At 34.7% G+C, this 20,738-nt stretch overlaps 1 pseudogene; it reads left to right on the top strand.

Annotated features, from left to right (window-relative positions):
• Nucleotides 1–2,775: 2,775 nt before the first annotated feature.
• LOC132305238 (cytochrome P450 736A117-like) lies at nucleotides 2,776–4,478 on the top strand (annotated as a pseudogene).
• The last annotated feature ends 16,260 nt before the right edge of the window (nucleotides 4,479–20,738 follow it).

Here is a 20,738-nt window from a genome sequence, read left to right as displayed (position 1 = left end):
AAGTCTGAGAGCAACGCTGTCTGGAATTGAATAAGTTTGCTTGATCCGATCCAGATCCTGTGAGGTAAAGGAGCCTACTATATCTTGTACCAGATGTGTCTCTAACGGAGCCGAATCAGACTGGTGGTGTTCCTCGTCTGACATAGTGTTGGATTCTGGGTGAAACATGCTGACAGTAACACATACTACTGTTTATAAGAGCCTAGCTTCATAGTGACCTATAAAATTTTCTAACTTTGGTCTTGGTATACTGAGTTGGAGGAAGAAGCAACAACGAATTAAATAGAAGAAGGAAGAAAACAAGGGCATGGAACTTACCACATCACTACGACTGGTTCTACTTACCTTTTTGGAAGATGGAAGTAATTTGAATGAATTCTACTCAAACCATCTCGATTTATAGCAGAAGAACGTAAACAGATTAGGAAAATATTTATGGTGGAATTCTAATAGAAATCTGCTTTGTGAGGGACAAACAGCTCCCACTGAGCTATTTTGTATAAGAATTTACTTTTACAAGGTAGAATAGGATTAGGAGTCAATCCTAGAATAGGACAACCACACTGGCAGCCCCACATGAGTTACCTATGTGCCGAGAGGTAAGCTGCCAGCATGGCAGCTCGCCATATATACGAGCTGCCAATGTGGTACAACAACAAATATTTCAAAGGCAACTACAGTCCTAAAAAATAAAAATAAAAAAAAAAATTATTCCTTGGGGGCGCTGCCCCCTGACCCCTACGAGCTGACTATATTCGCGAAGTGGCAATCTAAGTCAGGTTAATGGACAAGGCTCTACTATTTGATAATCAAACCAACTTATTGTAGAAATACGGGGTGAACGGTTCTACAATTCTAACTATCTGTTATTATGTAATATTTGGGAATTAACGTTTGGGTGGTTTGAACAGCAATCCTCCGAAATGGGGGGCAACTGATGGATGTATAATTTAAATGCCTGTGGATAGGGGAAGATTGTTAAAGTAACGCGCTATCTCATAAGATTGAGATAGGCTCTACAGACTAAGTTAAGGATTACAGACTAAGATAAGGATTACAGATTACGATAAGGATTACAGATTACAATAAAGATTACAGAATATGATAAGGATTAGGCCTACAGATTATGATAAGGATCAAGACGACGAGAACTCTATGTAACATTCTAACCTAAGCCCTATAATAGAGGGGGCTAATCGACATTTTGAGGTACGCAATAAATTCTAATTCAATTTCTTGATTTCTTCAGAGAGATTACTTCTCACATTGACTTGTTCGTCGGAGCCTACTCCTCCGGTAACACACCGGTGTTTGTAGGATCACCTTTTCTTCTCTTTATTCAGGAAGTCAGGTAAGATTCGAGTTGCGCATAATCCATCATCAACAAACACAATGAATTACTATAAATACATTCATATATCACATTAATGAAAATATATCTCATAAATTTTTTTTTTTCTTCCTATATCTCATAAATTTAATAAAATGAACTTAAAATGATTCATCCTAAAATTAGGTGAATCTAATAGATTCATTGTAACAACAAAAATTCAAGTATAGAACATTTCTCTTGTTTATATGTGAATCATCCAAAAACATGTATATATGTGTTTGAACACATTTAAAACTTAATTACTCCAAAGGGTATGAATCAAAATAATTTAATTTTAATACATATGAAAATATCATTTACTTGTTTTATGCTCCATGATTTGTCAAGCTCTTATTCTGTATAATCACGATAAAATTAATCATCTTCAAAAGCAGACTCCATAATTTAAGAAAGATTCATATGATTGTTGAACCTACCTTCAAGAAAGATTATTATTATAATTTACAATTCCAGACACCTCACATTTCCACCTAACCTTTGAAACTTGAATTAAATATAGTTAAAAGAAGTTCTCAATTTTATTATTGATTTCTTTTAGAAAAAGAATCACGTACTCTGTATCTAGTTGAGAATGAAAACACACAGCAAAATACTGAAGCTTCAATGAAATTGCTGCAACAAAAAATAGCAGATAGACTCGTCACAGAAATGGGATCAATAATCATCCCACAACCACCCCAGAGAGACAGAAAAAGCATCTCACAACCACCCAGCGAATCGGGTGCTCTTTTCTTTCGCTAATTAAGAAATGAAAACATATTATAAATTGTTGAGATCATAGCTCCATTATTGTTTGGCTTCTCATCTTAATTGTCATGGTCTGTATGGGAATCTCTTCACTCTTCAAATGGGATCTCATAAGAGGATCACATACTAAGTCACATAAAGCGGGAGTCGAAGTGAGAGCGAATTCGAGAGCGGGAATGTGGGAGCGACAAAATTAAGTTATAAGCAGTGAAAATTTGAGCGAGAATTAAGTTATAAGCACAAAAAAATTGAGCAAGAACGCACGCAGAGCCTGAGAGTGGGAACGCGCTCGGAGCGTGAAAAGCTATAAAAAAATTTGTGTGAGTCAGATCACACCTCCCTTTTATTTTTATTTTTTATTTTTATAATCTTAATGGTGGATATATCAAACATATCCTGATTCATATATATATATTCTTCGCATGATGCTTAAATGTTCTGTAATTTATGAATTGCTTGAAAAATTCAATAGTTGACCAAATAAATTAATTGGAAGTACATTTGGTAAACATATTTTAGAAAATGTTTCCGACGTTCATAACATTTCATCATTCACTTGAAGAAATATATATATATATATATATATATTGAATGCCTTGCTTTCTGTAGGATATATCTACAGCAGCAAGCTAGAAATGTTGTTCTTATGCGACTCTTTATTTTGCTTTCTTCTTCCCTTGTTCTTGTCCTTAGTCTTCCTTCTGAAATGGTTGTCCAATCCAAAAACCCGAAGAAATTTGCCACCTTCTCCATCTAAGCTCCCAATCATTGGAAACCTGCACCAACTTGGATTGCTCCCCCATCGCTCCCTCCAAAAATTAGCTCAAAAATATGGCCCCATCATGCTGCTTCATCTCGGCAGCAAGCCTGCACTCGTCATTTCCTCTGCTGAGGCAGCTCGCGAGATCATGAAAACCCATGATCTCAATTTCTCAACCAGGCCTAAATCAAGCATTCCCAGTAGACTCACTTATGACAAGGACATTGCATTCGTTCCATACGGAGAGTATTGGAGGCATGCAAGAAGCATTGGTGTGCTCCACCTTCTAAGTAATAGAAGGGTTCAGTCTTTTCATGGGGTGAGAGAAGAAGAAACATCCCTAATGTTGGAGAAGATCAAACAATCTTGTTCTTCTTCTCCTTCTTCACCATTGAATTTGACTGAAATGTTAATCTCAATGACAAACGATGTAATGTGCCGTGTAGCCTTGGGGAAGAAGTACAGTGGAGGGGAAGGTGGTAGGAAAGTAAAAAAGCTATTTGGGGAGCTTATGGAGGTTTTGGGAGTTTTCAATGTGGGGGACTATATCCCATGGCTTATGTGGGTGAATCGCTTCAATGGTTTGAATGCTAAAGTGGACAAGGTTGCTAAAGAGCTCGAAATTTTTTTGGAGGGTGTATTAGAAGAGCAAATGGATTGTCAGAAAAAAGAGAATGGCGGTGGAGGGAGTGATGAACATGGTAAAGGGCATGAGTATTTCTTAGACATTTTACTTGGAATTCAAAGAGAGAACAGTACTACTGCCACTCCTCTTCACAGAGATAGCATTAAAGCTATCATTTTGGTAAGTCTGACTTTACATCTCTCCCTCAAATTCAAGGACTCACTAACCTATTGATCTTGACATGATTTAGTTTTTGATACTGGTTCCAAATGATTGTTTCTTTGGAAAAAAAGTGTGGCGGACTTTTATAAATTGTTAATAACCATTTTTTGTTTCTTGTAGGATATGTTTGCTGGTGGAATTGAAACTACCTACGTATCTCTAGAATGGGAAATGACAGAGCTTTTAAGACATCCCAAAGTCATGAAGAAACTGCAGAATGAGGTTCGAGGAATAGCCAGAGGCAAAGAGGACATAACCGAAGATGATGTAGAGAAAATGCAGTACTTGAAAGCGGTGATCAAAGAGTCTTTGCGGTTACACCCTCCTGTACCATTGCTAGTTCCTCATGAAGCCATTCAAGATGTCAAAGTTTTGGGCTACGACATTGCAGCAGGCACACAGGTGTTTATCAATGCTTGGGCAATTGCACGAGACCCATCATTGTGGGAAGACGCTGAAGAGTTCCGGCCAGAGAGATTCTTGAATACTTCAATAGATTATAAAGGGCAGGACTTCCAATTTATTCCCTTTGGAGCTGGCAGGAGAAGTTGTCCCGGAGTCCAACTCGCCATGACTCTTCATGAGCTTGCATTAGCAAAGCTTGTGCATAAGTTTAATTTTGCACTGCCTAATGGAGCAAAAGGCCAGGATTTGGACTTGACTGAAGCCCCTGGTATAAGCAACTGCAAGAAGTATCTCTGCTGGCTGTTGCAACTCCATTTTCTTGCTAGTGTGCTTTTTTTTTTTTTTTTTTTTTTTTTTTTTTTTTTTTTTTTTTTTTTTACACTTTGTCCCTACGTGGACTTGAACCATTGTTCTACTTTATACTTCTTTACAGAAGGCGAGGAAATACCACTAAGCTATAACTCTTGGTGGTAGCGTGCTCAGTACATAGCTGATGTAAAATTGTTCAACAAAATCATTTGTTGAGCTCTTATCCTATATCATCATTGTAAATTTAATAAGCTTTACATAAATGCAGCCTTTAAATTTCGAATTAAAGGTTTCCTCACATGGAAGCAGAAAATAAAAGTTCAACTTTAAAATTTAGGATAAATTATCCTAACACCACCTCAAGTTGCAAGTGAGTAGGTAAGTATTGCCCATTTAATAGTGGGTTAAGTGCATTTAATACCACTGCTATAGAAAATGAGCTGCACCTAATTTTGAAAAAAATATACTCTGATATGTGAATCAGTATCAACAGGTCCATAGATTTAATCATATATTGCTAGTTGTTTATGTTAGAATTTGTGAATAAAAATTATTTGATCTGTAATCAACAGATGTGTTAGACTGAATAGGTGTGATCATTGATTGGTTGTGTGATGAAGAGATGCAACTCAAAACTAATAGATATAACTTATTCAATGTGAACTATTACGACCTATTGGAGTGGGTGTGTCGGATGATGAACAAACACATATAAATGGTTATGTCTAGTAATGAAGAGACACATCTAATCCAAAAAGACACTTCTATTTCTATAAATACCCCATTGGGCTGCCATAATTCAATCGTTCAATTCATTTTCTTCTCTCTCCCTCTGTAGAGATGAACCAAATCCAAGTCGGTTCAAGCCATAAGTCAAGTGGTTCGAGTCACTTAAACCATAATCTAATTTCATTGAGCCATATCAAAATTGGTCCAAGCCATTTGGTTCGAATTGCACCAAATTCAGCATTTATATAGTATAAATGTATTTTTGAGTCAATGAGAGTATTACATAGAGGCGGTTCGCAGTATCCATGAGTTTGTAGTGATGTTACTGGTGGATGTAAATCGTTGTATCTTGGGAGACAAGGACAGAGTCCGTAAGTACCATGCGGGACATAAATTGTCTTAACATAGTATCCAATACTAGCCTCGGTCCATGTTTTTTATTTGTTGTTATTATTTTATTTCTTTAATTTTATCGAGTTGCATATTTAATTAATTATTTTTGAGCGTATTATTAATTATATCATGATATATTAGTATAAGGTTAGCTCTATCTTAAATGTTATTTGAAGCATATATTTTCCAACAATCTTCAGACAATTTATTACTTGCGTATATTTTATTATATACTTTTATTTAAGATATAAACAAGTAAGGATTATACTAATAATTGAGATATAATAAAATAATGTTATATACATTATTATATGATAATATGCTAAATATTGATGTGTTCAATATTATGTGAAATTGAAACATGTTATATATGATATTATGCACTATATTATATTATCTTAAATTTGTGCCAACAAGAGGTGAAAAAAGGTACTTCATTACTTTTATCTATGATTTCACAAGATACTATTATGTTTATTTGTTACGAAGCAAAGATGAAGCCTTAAAAATGTTTAAACATTACAAAAAATGAGGTTGTGAATCAACTTGACAAAAAGATTAAGGTGTTAAGAAATGGTAGAGGTGGTAAATACGAAGCACCATTTGCTGATATTTGTTTAAAACATGGTATCATTTATCAAACTATTACTTTTTATACACCTTAACAAAACAGTATTGCTGAACGCAAAAATTCGTACTTTAAAAGAAAAAAAAAATATAATACCATATTAATTATGGAAAGGTCGAAAACCTTCCAATAAATTCTTAAAAGTGTGAGGGTGTCTAACCTTAAGATAAGGCCTAAAAGTGTGATTCCTACGTTAAGAAAGTTAAGATATAGCCTAAAACCTTTGATGGTATTTTCATAGGTTATGCGCATAAGAGTAGTGCATATCGTTTCCTTATGCATAAATTAGACATTCCTAACATTCACATAAATACTATTATTGAGTCTAAGAATGCTTATTTCTTTGAGAATATCTTTTCTTATAAAGATACACAAGATAAAAATTCTCTTAAGAGAAATTATGATACTGCTAATAGCAATATATAAGAGGATATAGAACAAGAGTTTATAAATAATGAAAATAATGATGAGCTTAGACGTAGCAAGAGGGCTAGAACGTCTAAATCCTTTGGTCATGATTTTTCAACATATTTATTGGAGAATGAACCACAAAGCTTTAAGGACGCAAAATCTTCTTCTAAATATTATTATTAAATTATTTCTTAGATTAATTATGTGATATAATTAATCATGCGATATAATGTTAAACTATATTGTTATATTTATTTATGCGAGTTCAATATTATTTTTATATGTGTTTACTTTTATTTGATACTGATAAGGAGAATTTAAATAAGCAGATAAGATAAAGTGGTTCAATTGGGTAAAGATAACCTCAGCACAATTTCAAATTCAAAGGAGCATATCATCTCCCTAACAAATCTCGTATAATCTGGTGACAAGAAAACAACAAACAAATCTCCTCTGATCTTGCAACGAACTAAGGGAGAGTCGGCTATAACAATGAGACCCTACCAGTCAATCAGGTATGACAAAAACGATTATGAAATTCCTGCCTTTCTTTTAGACCTCCAGTGACTGACTTGATCGTCAGAGAGTTCTTGACAGGCACCACACCGTTGTCGTTAAGATTCATCGATCTTCTCCTCTCTTATTTACAGGAAAACGGTGTTGTACAAGGACGTGCATATTTTTTTCCCAACAGCTGGCGCCATCTGTGGGAACGACGATTTCCTTAATTCAATAAGTTGCTCGGTTGGGTATATGCATTTGCAATCTGGTATGGTTGCTAAAGAAGGAACATTGTTGCAGGGATCTAGTCAAAAGGAAAGGTCAGGTGAACACCCAGATGTCCCAAACGACCATGAACGACTTGCGATATTGGAACTACAGGTCCAAACTCTGAATTAGGGTATAGACCAGTTGATCTAGCAAAATACAGCCATCCTGCAACATCTTATCCCAGCGGGACGACCACTTTAACAAGAATTATCTGACGGATATCCAAATCCTCCTAATCTGAATGATGGGGGAGAAAATGGGGAGCACTAAGATAATGATCCTCCTTACAAGTTGTTGGGAACCAACACAGAGAACCACTTCCTCTGCATCCGTAAAATCCCCAGCCTCAGGCAGACACAACCACCTGTGTTGAGGAGAAAGACAGAGAAAGTTATCCATTTCGACCTACAGATCCAGGATCTCAAGGCAAAAATGGAAGATGTAATGCAGGCTATGAAGGGAAAAGGTCCTGCCGCCATAGATAATCTGGTGTAGAGGACTAACTTACCGTTCAGCCCTGCCATTATGAAATGCCCCCTACCTAATAAGTTCAAGATGCCCTTGTTTAAAAGCTTCGATGGGACCAAAGATCCCCTCAATCACCTGGAGACCTTTCAAGCTGTTATGCATTTACACGTTGTGCCGGATGAAATCATGTGCCGAGCCTTTCCCACAATCCTTAAAGGATAGGCACGAGTTTGGTTCAATAAGCTGAAGCCAGGAACTATCGACACCTTCGAAGAACTGAGTAAATAGTTTGTAAGCCACTTCATTGTAGGTTAAAGGCATGGGAGGCCGGCCACCTACATGTTGACTGTGAAGCAACAGAAAGGAAAGTCGATTCGGGAATACATCACCCAATTCAACACAGAGATGTTGCAGGTCGAAGAGGTGGACGACAAGGTGGTTTTAACCGCTTTCATAGGAGGACTCCAAACCTCCATATTCTTGTTCTTCTTGTCAAAAGAGCCTCCCACCAGCATGGTAGAGTTGTTAATCAGAGCGCAGAAGCACATAAACACTGAAGACGCTATGAATGTACGGAAAGAAAAGGAAGAAGAGGACAAGAAGAGGTTAGCCCCTAGTGTCAGGGATGAAAAGGAAATCAAATACAAGAAATCATTCTTCAGCCAAAGCGATAGGACATTTCGTGAGAAGGAGTCAGATAAATATGCCGACTACACTCCTTTGAATACGTCAATTGACCATATTTTCACAGATCTAAGACGATGCGTCTTTGAAATGGCCACAGAGGATGAAGTCTGATTCAGTGAAAAGATCTCGAGATAAGTATTGTAGGTTCCATCGAGATCATAGGCACACTATGGATGATTGTTTTAACCTTAAGAATCAGATTGAGAATCTGATTCGAAGGGGTCATTTACAAAGGTTCATTGCCAATGAAGGGACCACCCCAATAATTGCCTTCTAGGGCAGCAACCAATTGGGGAGATCAAGATCATCTCTGGATGAGTAGACCTGGATGATGAATCCAGCTCGGCTCAGGAGGCTAGGGTGATAAAAGTTGCCTCCTAGCTGGAATCAACCTCATCAAGTCATTCAAAATAAAGACCGGGGGCATGTCAGTTAATCACTTTAAATAGAGGATAGCTCCCTCACATGTCATCTTATTTTCCAATAAAGTCACTATCACCAATAAGATGGATGACCCTAATTTTTACACAATAAAATATTATGTTTCCAGTTACCTGCTATAGACATTAAAATTTTAATGGACTTTTGTTTTGACAAATTGACCCATTAAATATGGGTCAATGTTTAATTAAGTTATTTAATTGGCCCAAGCTTGGTCCACTTAAATTATTTAATTAGCCCAGCCAGATGATTAAATAGAAAGATAATTAATCATAATAAAATATATTTAGAATAATTATTTTTAAGGATAATTATCATAATATAACCGGCCCAGCCCAGTTATGATTTTATCCTTATCAGGAGAGGACACGTGTCATCATCCGATGGATCTAAGAAGCCTATAAATAGAGGCCTGGAGGAAGAAGGAAGACACAAATTCAGAGTCTAGAAATCTAGAGACTTAGAAATCCAGAAGGTCCACAAATTTAGAGTCCAGAAATCCAGAGACTTAGAAATCTAGAAGGTCCAGAATTTAAGAGTCTAGAAATCCAGAGGGCTAAAAATCCAGAGGGTAGACAAATTCAGAATCAGAAATCTAGAATTCCAGAGAGAAATACAGAAACTCTGCCCAAAAGGGAAGAATGCCAAACACATCAAATCATGCCATTCTTCATCAAATTTCACGATGATCAACAACAAACACATCAAATCGTGCCGTTCTTCATCCAAATTCCACGGTGATTCAAGATCAAGCTCGTGCCCCTTGGATCCAACCAACAAAAAGGAGATCGAATCAGAGGACCTTATTCTTTGTAAAGAATATTATAGAGGGTTGTACTCCAATTTTTTCAATTTAATAAAATATTATTTTTGCTCCATATTTTGTTTTTATTTGCAGTCTACAAAATTTGTGTGTACACCTGTGAATTACCTATGTGGTAATGCTTTATAAAAAGCTAAAAAAAAACCGAGCTCCCGTACTAAAGGGATTAGGCGAGTAAAGCTCGTGAAAACAGTTCCCTTACTAAAGGGATGAGTTGAGTGAAGCTCGCAAAAACTAATTCCTTTATTAAAGGGACGAGTTGAGTGAAGCTCGTAAAAATTAATTCCCTTACTAAAAGGACGATGTAATGTTCTCGATTTTTTTTTCTTTTTCCATTTTCTGGGATTTTTTTTAATTTTCGAGGGTATTTTTGTCTTTTTTCGTTTTACGTGCTGAACACCGTGGGGGTGTGCCGGGTGTACCCTGAGAGTAATTAGGGCATTTCCTTGGGTTCAGGGCTCTTGAAAATGCATTGGTTGCCATTTCGGCATTTTTTTATTTTTCGGGCCGGGAGGTCCCACGTGGGACCCGTTACCGGAATCGTTGAAGACGAAAATTTTATTTTGGATCCATTGCATTTTATTTATTATTATTTAATGCATTTTATGCAGTAATCATCATTATTTGTGTTGTTATTTGGTTAATGTATATATATATATATGTTAGTGGAAAAAGATTTTTAGAGGCTCGTGGGACCTGCTACTTTACTTATGCATAATAATGACCAAGGGTCATTACAAACCCCCATTTTTCTTCCTCTCAGCTAGTCAGTTTCTCTCTCTCTCTTGGTTGCATTCTTTTTTCTCTTTTGGTTACACTTTCAAGCTTTGATTCACCTTCTATACTTAAGAATTCAACCTTACCATTGAAGGCAAAGTTGACAAGCTTGTTGAGAACTACGTTTTGATCGGAGCTGATCATCATTTGGTGCACCCGTGGAATTCAGGATTTTGGGGTTCTTGGGGCTGTTTTGAAGCCTCTTGTGTGTTTGCTCATCAATTAAGATAAGGGTTCCCCAATGCTTCAAACTTTAGCTTTTGTTGAGTAAATCTACTTTTTCTTCCTTAAAAATTTGTGATTTGAAAGCCATGGAAAGAAATTGCTATTATGTGAATGCAGATATTATGACTGTGATACCCCTGGATTTATGAATGCGGGTTGGCCAGGCCCACGCTCGAATACTCAGAGATATCAAAAACAAATCGGTAATAAACGAACACAGAGTACAAAAGAATAAATAGAAATAAATAATTTGCTGAAAGAAAACTAAAATAACAATCCAATAACTCCTCAGAATAAATTCTTATTAATAATAAAAACATTCTGATACAATTAATCCTTCATTAATATAACTCGGGAATCCATATTATATGGACCCCTAGAAAAAAAATCCAAAATAGAACAAGTGACAACAATAACTGTTTACATCAAAAAACTGAAAGGTAAAAAAACTCCTATGTAGACTCCGGAAGAGTGAAATAGACTGATCCCTGCTCAGCCCGAATAACTTCTACTCCTGACGAACACCTGAAAAATAATGGTGGGTCAGGCCCACAAACAATTTCTACTCTACTACAGTCCAAGCAGAGATTCGATACACGTATACATCCTAATCAATCCCCACTAGACTATAGGGTTGTCTCAACCTAAATAGTAGGCAACATGTAAAACACACATATAGTGGGCATGAGTACCTAGACCTACAAGGGTACACAACTACACTATATCTAGCTACACATCCCTGGCGATATACGCACCCTAACCACTGATCCTGAGACTCAAGCTCATATCATGGCACCATACTTATATATATAAAATCTAGTAACCATCCTATCCAGTATAAATTAATCCTCCATAAGTCATTCAACTTGTTCAGCTGACCTGACTTAAATATAAGTATGACTTAACATTTTAGTTAATCCATTCCCTTATATAATAAATTAATCCTCTATAAGTCATTCAACTTGTTCAGCTGACCTGACTTGAATATAAGTAGGACTTAATATTTTAGTTAATCCATTCCCTTATATAAAATAGGTAGGACTTAACTGATAAGTTAATCCGTTCCTAGAATGCCACCGTCTCATACCGGTGCGTTAAAACACACAATCCAATAATTGATGTAACAATTAAGGAAATACATCAAACATTCTAGAAATAACTATGATAATATTATATCAAGTTATCACATAATAGGAATGACTTATTATTTATAAGCTTCCTATATCATATGTCCTACACAAACTGAATCTTATACATGATGATATTTTATTACATCGTCAAATAAGCATTCTCCATATCCAATTCATCCTACACATTTAATCTCAATTGCTAAAACATTTTAAAAAATTAAATACATTCGTTTGTTTAAAACATTCAAATAGCAAGCATCATTATGATTGAGTCTATTTAAATTTATTTAAACCCAAACCTAGTCCCTATTTAATGTTCAGGAATCCTAGGCATATTTTTACGTTCCATTATTCCACAGATATGAAAAATACATAATTCAAACATATAAATCAGAAATCAAATCAAAATCATGCATTTATCAATTCATAACACAAGAACAGATATGAACCAATTTAATAAAACCTATGTTCTAGTCCAATTAAACATGTATAATTATTTAATTTTATATGTTTAATAAATCTTAGAATTTCCTAAGCATGTACAGAAACACGAATCAAAGGGAAAGAGATAGAAGAAGAACTTGCCTTAAACTTTGGGATCGAAAGTTAAACTTCTTCTTCCTTTATCTTCTCTCTATAGGGTTTTTCTTTTCATTCCTTCCTTAATTTTCCTTTTTCCCTCTCTAACTCTCTCTCTCTCTCTAGAATATAACACGTGAATATTTCTAAACCCCTTTTACAACCTAAAGCTATATATATAGAGGCTAAATAAAATAACTATAACCCTTTTCCCAATCCAAGTCAACTTAAAAAAATAAAAATTAAATATTAAAAAGGTAAGTAAAATATGTTACGTATATAATTTATGTATATCTTTATTAAATAAATAAATTATACTTATTCCATTATTTATTAATGGATTATCCAATAATACCTAAGTTACCATAATATTATAAAGTAACTTAAAACATAAAACGTATCAAATCTATGTATATTTTTATTATTTAAATATAAAACATATACATCAGATTAAATATTACTATCCAAGTTACCATAAAAGTAATTAATAAATTACCCATTATTTATTAATGAATTATCCAATAATACTTAAGTTACCATAATATTATAAAGTAACTTAAAACATAATACGTATCAAATCTATGTATATTTTTATTATTTAAATATAAAATATATACATCAGATTAAATATTACTACCCAAGTTACCATAAAAGTAATTAATAAATTACTTTCTCTTATATATATATATATATATATATATATATATATATATATATATATATATATATATACATACATATACAACTATCCATAGGTAATAATTCATACCCATCCAACCTCCCATCCAAGTAGTTCATGAGACCCAATTGATTGGCCCATTACTACTAACCATAACCATAAAAGAAAAAATAAAATAAAATAAAACATTTAATTTACAATTAATCAAAACACCATTTAAGCACATAATCTAATTAAATAATTAACACATAGACAAATACAAATAACACATAGATACATAATCAAATACTCAAGTGATACTTAATTCAATTCAACCCATAAACAATTAGTCAAATAATCAATTAAATAATTAAAAATACATTTAAAATAAATAAATAAATACCGAGACTGTCCTTTTAAAATTAGGGGTATTACAATGACTAAATGTTTAAAAGCATGATTTGCTTGTATTATGTGTTAAAAGTATGGTGTTGGATTGTACATGATTTTACATTGAGGGTACTCATGGTTGATTCAAGTGAAAATGCCTCACTGGAAATTGCATAGAGAAAAATATTATTGTTGTATTAAATTTCCATAAAAGGCTTTGTTTTTATTCATTGGGTTGGAAATGCTATGTTGTATTAGAATTATGAAGTATGCCATGTTTAAATATTAATATTGTTTCATGAATGAAAATGGTACATTGCATGGCATGGCATGGCAAGAAAGAAGGAATTTGAAAGGGATTTGAAAAAGAAAGTTTTCTGAAAGGAAATGTTTTTCTCTAAATGAGAGGTTTTATAAAATGAATCGGATTTCGCGAGTCCAGGGCTAGCTTGACCTAGAGGGAGCGTGGCTCGTTGCAGGGCGTGAAAAAGTTGATACTAGGCCCTTTAACGGTTAACGGTCGACCGGTATGGCACACATATGTCTACCGAAATGAAACTGTGTCAGCTTTGAATCCCCGACTTCAAACAATCGTACCTCACTTATTTTAACTCCAAATTAGGCCAAATTTGAGTATAACTTCAAGGATTTTAAGTCATCTTTCCATTGAAATTAATTTCACTCAAAAATTCCAATCGTAGAGAGAGTTATAACCTTTTTAGTGTGGACTGCTATGAAATTCTTTAAAAATGAAGGGGGCAATTGTGTGAAATTCTCATTCTAATGTCTAAGACCTTGTGTTATGGTTTTAAATGACCCTTATGACTTATGTTGACCTATTTATCCTCATTTAGAGTTATATTATTTATTTTCACACCTTGGTTGACCGTTTTACCCTTGGATGTTCTCGGGTTCGGGAAAGAACCCGGTTAGCGATTTGGACCCACGGGTTTGGGTAGAATTTATTCCCTTGCGAAATGGACAAGCTGAGTAAATCTCGTAAAAATTAATTCCCTTACTGAAGGGACGAGCTGAGTGAAGTTCGTAAAAATTAATTCATTTACTAAAGGGACGAGTTGGGTGAAGCTCGTAAAATTTATTCCCTTGCCAAAGGGATGAGCTGATTGAAACCTATAAAATTTACAAATAGTATGTTGGATTTTCAAACAAAATCCAGCTTTACATCACTGAGAGTTATTGACCATGTGTTTGAACCCATGCCCTTCCAAAACAGAATCTTAATTTGGTATCTGTATTAATTCCACCTTGGGAAGAGTACCCTGATGTACAGTTCACCTCAGAAAAGAAACTAGGGGCCAAAAAAAAAAAGTTTACAGTTCACCTGGGGAATTGTGCCCGGGAAAAAAAACCTATACTATTGAACTCAGGAACAGTACCCGAAGTGACACTATTCACCTTCAAAATTGTGCCCAAGGCCAAAAAAAAAAATATTATTATTATTTTACCTTGTATCGTTCACCTCGGGAACAATACCCGAGGTGACACTTTTCACCTCGGGAATTGTGCCCTGGGCAAAAAAAAAAAAAAAAAAAAAATATATATATATATATATAGATATATATATATTTTGACATTCCCAAAGCTAGACGAGCAAACTTAGGAATGGGGGGCAACTGGTAAGGGGAATTTAAATAAGCAGATAAGATAAAGTAGTTTAACCGGGTAAAAATAACCTCGGCACAATTTCAAATTCAAAGGAGCAGATCATCTCTCTAACAAATCTCGTATAATCTGGCAACGAACAAATCTCCTATGAACTTGTAATGAACCGAGGGAGAACCGGCTATAAGAACAAGACCCTACCAGTCAATCAGGTATGACAAAAATAATTATTAAATCCCCACATTTCTTTTAGACCTCTAGTGACTGACTTGATGGTCAGAGAGCTCTTGGTATTTGTAATACCCCTAATTTTAAAAGGATATTTTTGGTATTTTATTTTTGATTTCTGTAATACCCCTAATTTTTAAAAGGATAGTCTCGGTATTTTGTTTAATTGTTTTTCTGTTCATTGATTATTTTTGGGTTCATTAATTGTTTTGAATTGATTTACTTGACTTATTTGTGTTATTTGAATTAATTAGTTGGTTTATTTGTTTTCTTTGGTTTAACTAATTATTTGAATTATTTACATAATTGTGATTATTTAAGTTAATTGTTTTAATTATTTATTTGGCTTTAATTTTCTGTACATTGTATGTTATTTTCTGTTTTACGTTAACTTGGAATTTTATTGTTTCTTTAATTGAATTAGTAATTACATGTTTTAATTTATGATTAGGTATAAAAGTGTGGTTAGGGTTTAGTTCTGTTTAGGTTTAATTTAATGCGCCGACAGGGTTTATAAACTAGGTTGTGTTTATGGGCCGCGTTTCAGACTTTAGATGTAATTGGACTTAGGGTTTTGGTTGCCTATAAATATATAAGATAAGTCTGCTTAGGAAAAAAATAATAAAACCAAAACACGTCTGTGGAATTAGAAACGAGGAACAGAGAAAGCTGTAGGAGGAATCGCCGGAGATCGTAGAAGACAACGTAGAGATTTTTAACAAAAATCTCAAAAGGCAAGTTCTAACCTTACTCTCTCCCTTATACTCGTGTTCTTTGCATACTCAATAGTTCCAGGATGAATTACATGTTTAAAAAAAAATAAAAACGTTAGCTGTTTCATGTTTAGAGTTTCACTGAAACTGAATTTGTTTTAAAATTGTAAACTATTTAAACTTTGAACTTTCTTGTTTAATTCTTGGTTTAATCCATATTAGTAGCATAATAAGGACTGAATTAAGGGTTGGAATCTTCTGGGATTAAGTTAAACTCTCTGAAAACCTATACTGTGAAGTATCGGAGGCGTAAACGGCAACCGGAGAGAAGAACACGAAGAAGAGGAGGGAGAGAGCTGGCTCCTATTGGATTGGAGTCGGCTCTCCTTGGACTGGAGGCGGCTCCAATGGTCTAGGAGCTGGCTCCAGGGCCATTGGAGGCGGCTCCAATATTCTGGAGCCAGCTCCAGGTTGTTTGTTCGTGGGTTTTTGGTTCTGTTGGTTGTTTTTCCACTTTTCAGTGATTAGGCTTCCTAGTGATTGTTTTAATATGTTTTAGTGGAGAAGGAATACTGTAATGGATGGTTTAGGAGTGGTCTAGGGTAAACATAAATATGCAAAGACCAGATTAGCATAGAATTGGACACAAAGCATTAATCATTAGGATTACATGGAGTTAATTACGAATGTCTTGTAGACTGTGTGGATTTGGAGTTTCTAATTTCTTAATTATATTAGAAATTTTCTGTGAGAGCTTGTCCACTCGAATTATATGTTCATGGAAATAGAAATTATGCTAAAAATTTATATTTCACTGAAAATTAGTTGATGATTAAATGTAACGGTTAGTGCGTCAAGTTGTTGGATAGGAAACTATAAGTATAATAGATTACTTATATTTATTTTGCATGCTATAGATTTGAGTGGGAAAATATCTATTTAGGCTCTGTTAATTCTATGGAAACTGGGAATAGGTCATAATTATAAATAAAGCCCTGTATGATCAAATTATAGATTCTGAATTGGCTTACTTAAGCATGTTTGTAATCTGTTCTAACATGTTTAGTTTGGAACTGTTGGTATTGACATTTATATGGTCATTATTTTATCAACTGTGAATATAAATAATCATGTTGATTATCTATTTCAATATGCATAGTAAGGAGTAGTTGACATTGATATTTATATTTTCAATGTGAATCAATTATTGGTATTTTTAAGAAGGATTGCTAATGCATTCTATTATGTTTAGTATGGAATTGTTGATATTGTTGTTATTATTATCGATGCTTTATCAACTATTGGACGGATTGGATTGTATGTACCGGTATGGGATGGTGACATACTAGGTTTGGATTAGCTCAAATTGCTAAGTCCTACCTATTTTGGAGTAAGGGCACGGGTTATAAAATACAATCCTCCTTATTATATAAGTCGGTACGGTTGAATACGCCGAGTGACTTACTGGATTTCTTGTGGATGGATAGAAACGGAGTTTAGATATATTTTTATGTTACCGTGTCACGAGTTTGAGTCTCAGTGTCGACGGTTAGGGTGCGTATATGTAGTTGGATGTGTAGCTGACTGTGAAGGTTGAGGTATACCCTGTTTAGGTTTAGGTACTCATGCCCACTCAGGTGCGTATTGTGTGATGCCTTCTATCCAGGTTGAGACCCCCTTCATGGCCTAGCGAGAGTCCAGTAGTGTGGATATATTTATGTACGGATTATTAGTTATTGTTGAACTATTTAGTATGTACATGCGTATCGAGTCTCTGCTTGGATTGTAGTAGGTTAGAACTTGTTCGTGGGCCTGACCCACTCCTATTTTTCAGGTGTACGTCAGTTCCAGGCTTGAGCTTGTTCGTGCTGAGCAGAGACGATCTTCCATTCTACTGACGATGTAGGATTTCTTTCCAGATCTTGGATTTGGGTTTTATCTTTCATTTTACTTTCATTTAGGGTGAGATTTTTATTAGGGGTCCACTAGAGATGGATTCCCGAGTTGTTCAAATTATGGATATTTGGTTTATCAAATTTAAGTATTTAATTATTTAAGGATTATCTTTTAGTTTCTTTTCAGCTTTAAACTTTCATTTCTTAATTCATTTTGTATTCCGTGTTCGTTATAAAATATTAATTGTTTGATATTCCCTCGGGTTTGGGCCTGGGCCTGATCAACCCATGTCTCGGATCCGAGGGGTATCACAATTTCATGGTCTTTTTATTTGATTAATTGTTAATTATTTGATTAATTGTTAGTTATTTGATTAATTGTTAATTATTTGGTTAATTGTTAATTATTTAATTGTTTTAATTATTTAATTGGTTGTTAAATATTGTTTTTATTTCTTTATTTAAGTTATTGTTATTAGATTTCTTGTGGGTATAAATTTACGTAGGTTCATGTAGCCGGCACTGTTTAAACCTAGGTTGTTCAATGGGCCGAGTTGTATAAGGATTAGGGTTTAGAATTTAAAAGTCTATATATATGCATATTCTACGTTGGTTTAGGGTTAGAAACACAATCCTAGTTCTCATAGTCACACTGTGAAACAAAGAGAACATACAGAAAGTAATAGTTGTGGTTTTGGGAGAAGCAAAGAGGAGAACTTGAGAGAGTTACAGAGAGGAAGGAAGTTGGGGTTATGGGGTTCAACTGAGACTAAACCTAGAGTGACGAAGGTGGAACAATGGTCGAAGACCTCATCGGAAAATTCAGGATACGGCAGTTTAGAGTTTCAAATCTGAAACTCAAAGGCAAGTCACTATTCTTCTCCTTCCCTTTAATTCGTGATCTGTGCATGTTTAGGATGACTCCAAGGATTAAACCAACGTTAAAATGGATTAAATAAATATCATAATTCATCTTGAAATTATGTTTGTATCAAATTTTAAATCGTTGCATAATTCTGTCATTGGTTGGAGGTAGTTCTCACTTGAAAATCTGTTTGCGTTAATGTTTAAACCTGAAAATCTTTCATGTATGTGGGATGTGATCATGCTTATAATTAACTCTGGAACATCAATTGAACTCTAGAATAAGTTATAAAAAAATGTACAGAGCCTCTGAACTTCACTGGAGGCGAAGAAGATGATCAGATTACGTGCAACGGCTCACAGCGGAGTAGAGCCGGCTCACCCCAAGGGTGGAGCCGCCTCCACAAGAGGTTGACCCAGCTCCACATGCATTGGAGGTAGTTCCACATGCAGTGGAGGCGGCTCCAATGTGGAAGGAGGCGGCTCCAACCTCTGATGTTGGTTTCTATGTGGTTTTGGGTTCGGTTGGGTCTATAGGAAGGTTTCTGAGTGGTTCTATGGACTGTGGATGGTTTATAAAAATTATTTTAGAAATGTAAAAGATTGGGAAGCATATAAGTATTAATTTTTGAAGCATGAAATAATCAACAATTAATTAATACACTACATGTGGAAGGATGAATTATACCTTGACGTTGCTTACCATTTCTATAAAGTACTTTGGTTTCTAACATAATTTTAAACTGTTGTTCATGGTTCAACTATTGTATAAGCATATATTATATATTTTGGAAAAATATAGGTATGCTTAAATGGAAATTAATTGATGTTTAACTATACTATTTGTAGCATCAAGTTATGGTACTGTTTTAAAGGAGTTAGATGTTGTGTTTTTCTTCTAACATTTGAAAGGACTAGAATGTGACTTCTAGATCATATACTGGATATATAATTTGGTCTTACACTTACTAGATTTGCATGTGTGCTTATTCTGGAGTATAATTGATATGCATTTATCACTGTTTGGTCAACTGTGTAAACTGGAGGATTGTATGTACCGGTATGGGACGGTGACATACTGGGTATAGACTGGATCAAACCCTAAGTCCTACCTAATTTGGATTAAGGTATGGATTAACCATATAGGTTAAGTCCATTACCTACTTGTGCCATGTCAACAAAATAGTTGGATGACTTAATATGGTTTCAGGACGGATGATTATACATATACTAGACCACAACATAGATGGATGGTATTTTGTATTAGAAGGAGTACGGACTTTATATATATATTAAATGGTACCATGGTATGAGTTTGAGTCTCAGGACCATGGTTAGGGCGCGTATATTGCTTAGGATGGATAACTGGACATAGGTGTTATTCCCTGGTAGGTCTAGGTACACAAGATGTGATACCCCTCGATTCTAAAGCCACGAGTGATCAAGTCTGAGCACAGAATACAAGGGATATCAAACAATTAATATTTAAACAAGCATTGGAATACAAGATGAATTAAAAATAAATAGATAAGCTAAAAAAAAAAACTAAATAATAAATCTCTATTTTAAAAATCCTCAAATAAATAATAATTAAAATCCCATAATAGAATTCTTCAATCCTCTGATACCAATAGTTAATTAAACTACAACTCGGGAATCCATAATGTGGATCCCTAATAATATCCTAACTGACATAACTGAACTAAAAAAAAACTAATAATTAAACCATGTAGAAGAGTCCTACGTAGAGTCGGAAGAGTGAATGACTGTCTCTGCTCGGCACGAACAATCTCTAAGACTGGAACTTACGAACACCTGAAAAATAATGGTGGGTCAGGCCCACA

This window comes from Cornus florida, unplaced genomic scaffold, assembly GCF_030987335.1.
Source record: "Cornus florida cultivar Cherokee Brave unplaced genomic scaffold, ASM3098733v1 CherokeeBrave_3.0.0_Hap2_Chr04, whole genome shotgun sequence".
NCBI lineage: Eukaryota > Viridiplantae > Streptophyta > Magnoliopsida > Cornales > Cornaceae > Cornus > Cornus florida.
This window is presented reverse-complemented; position numbering and strand designations above follow the sequence as displayed.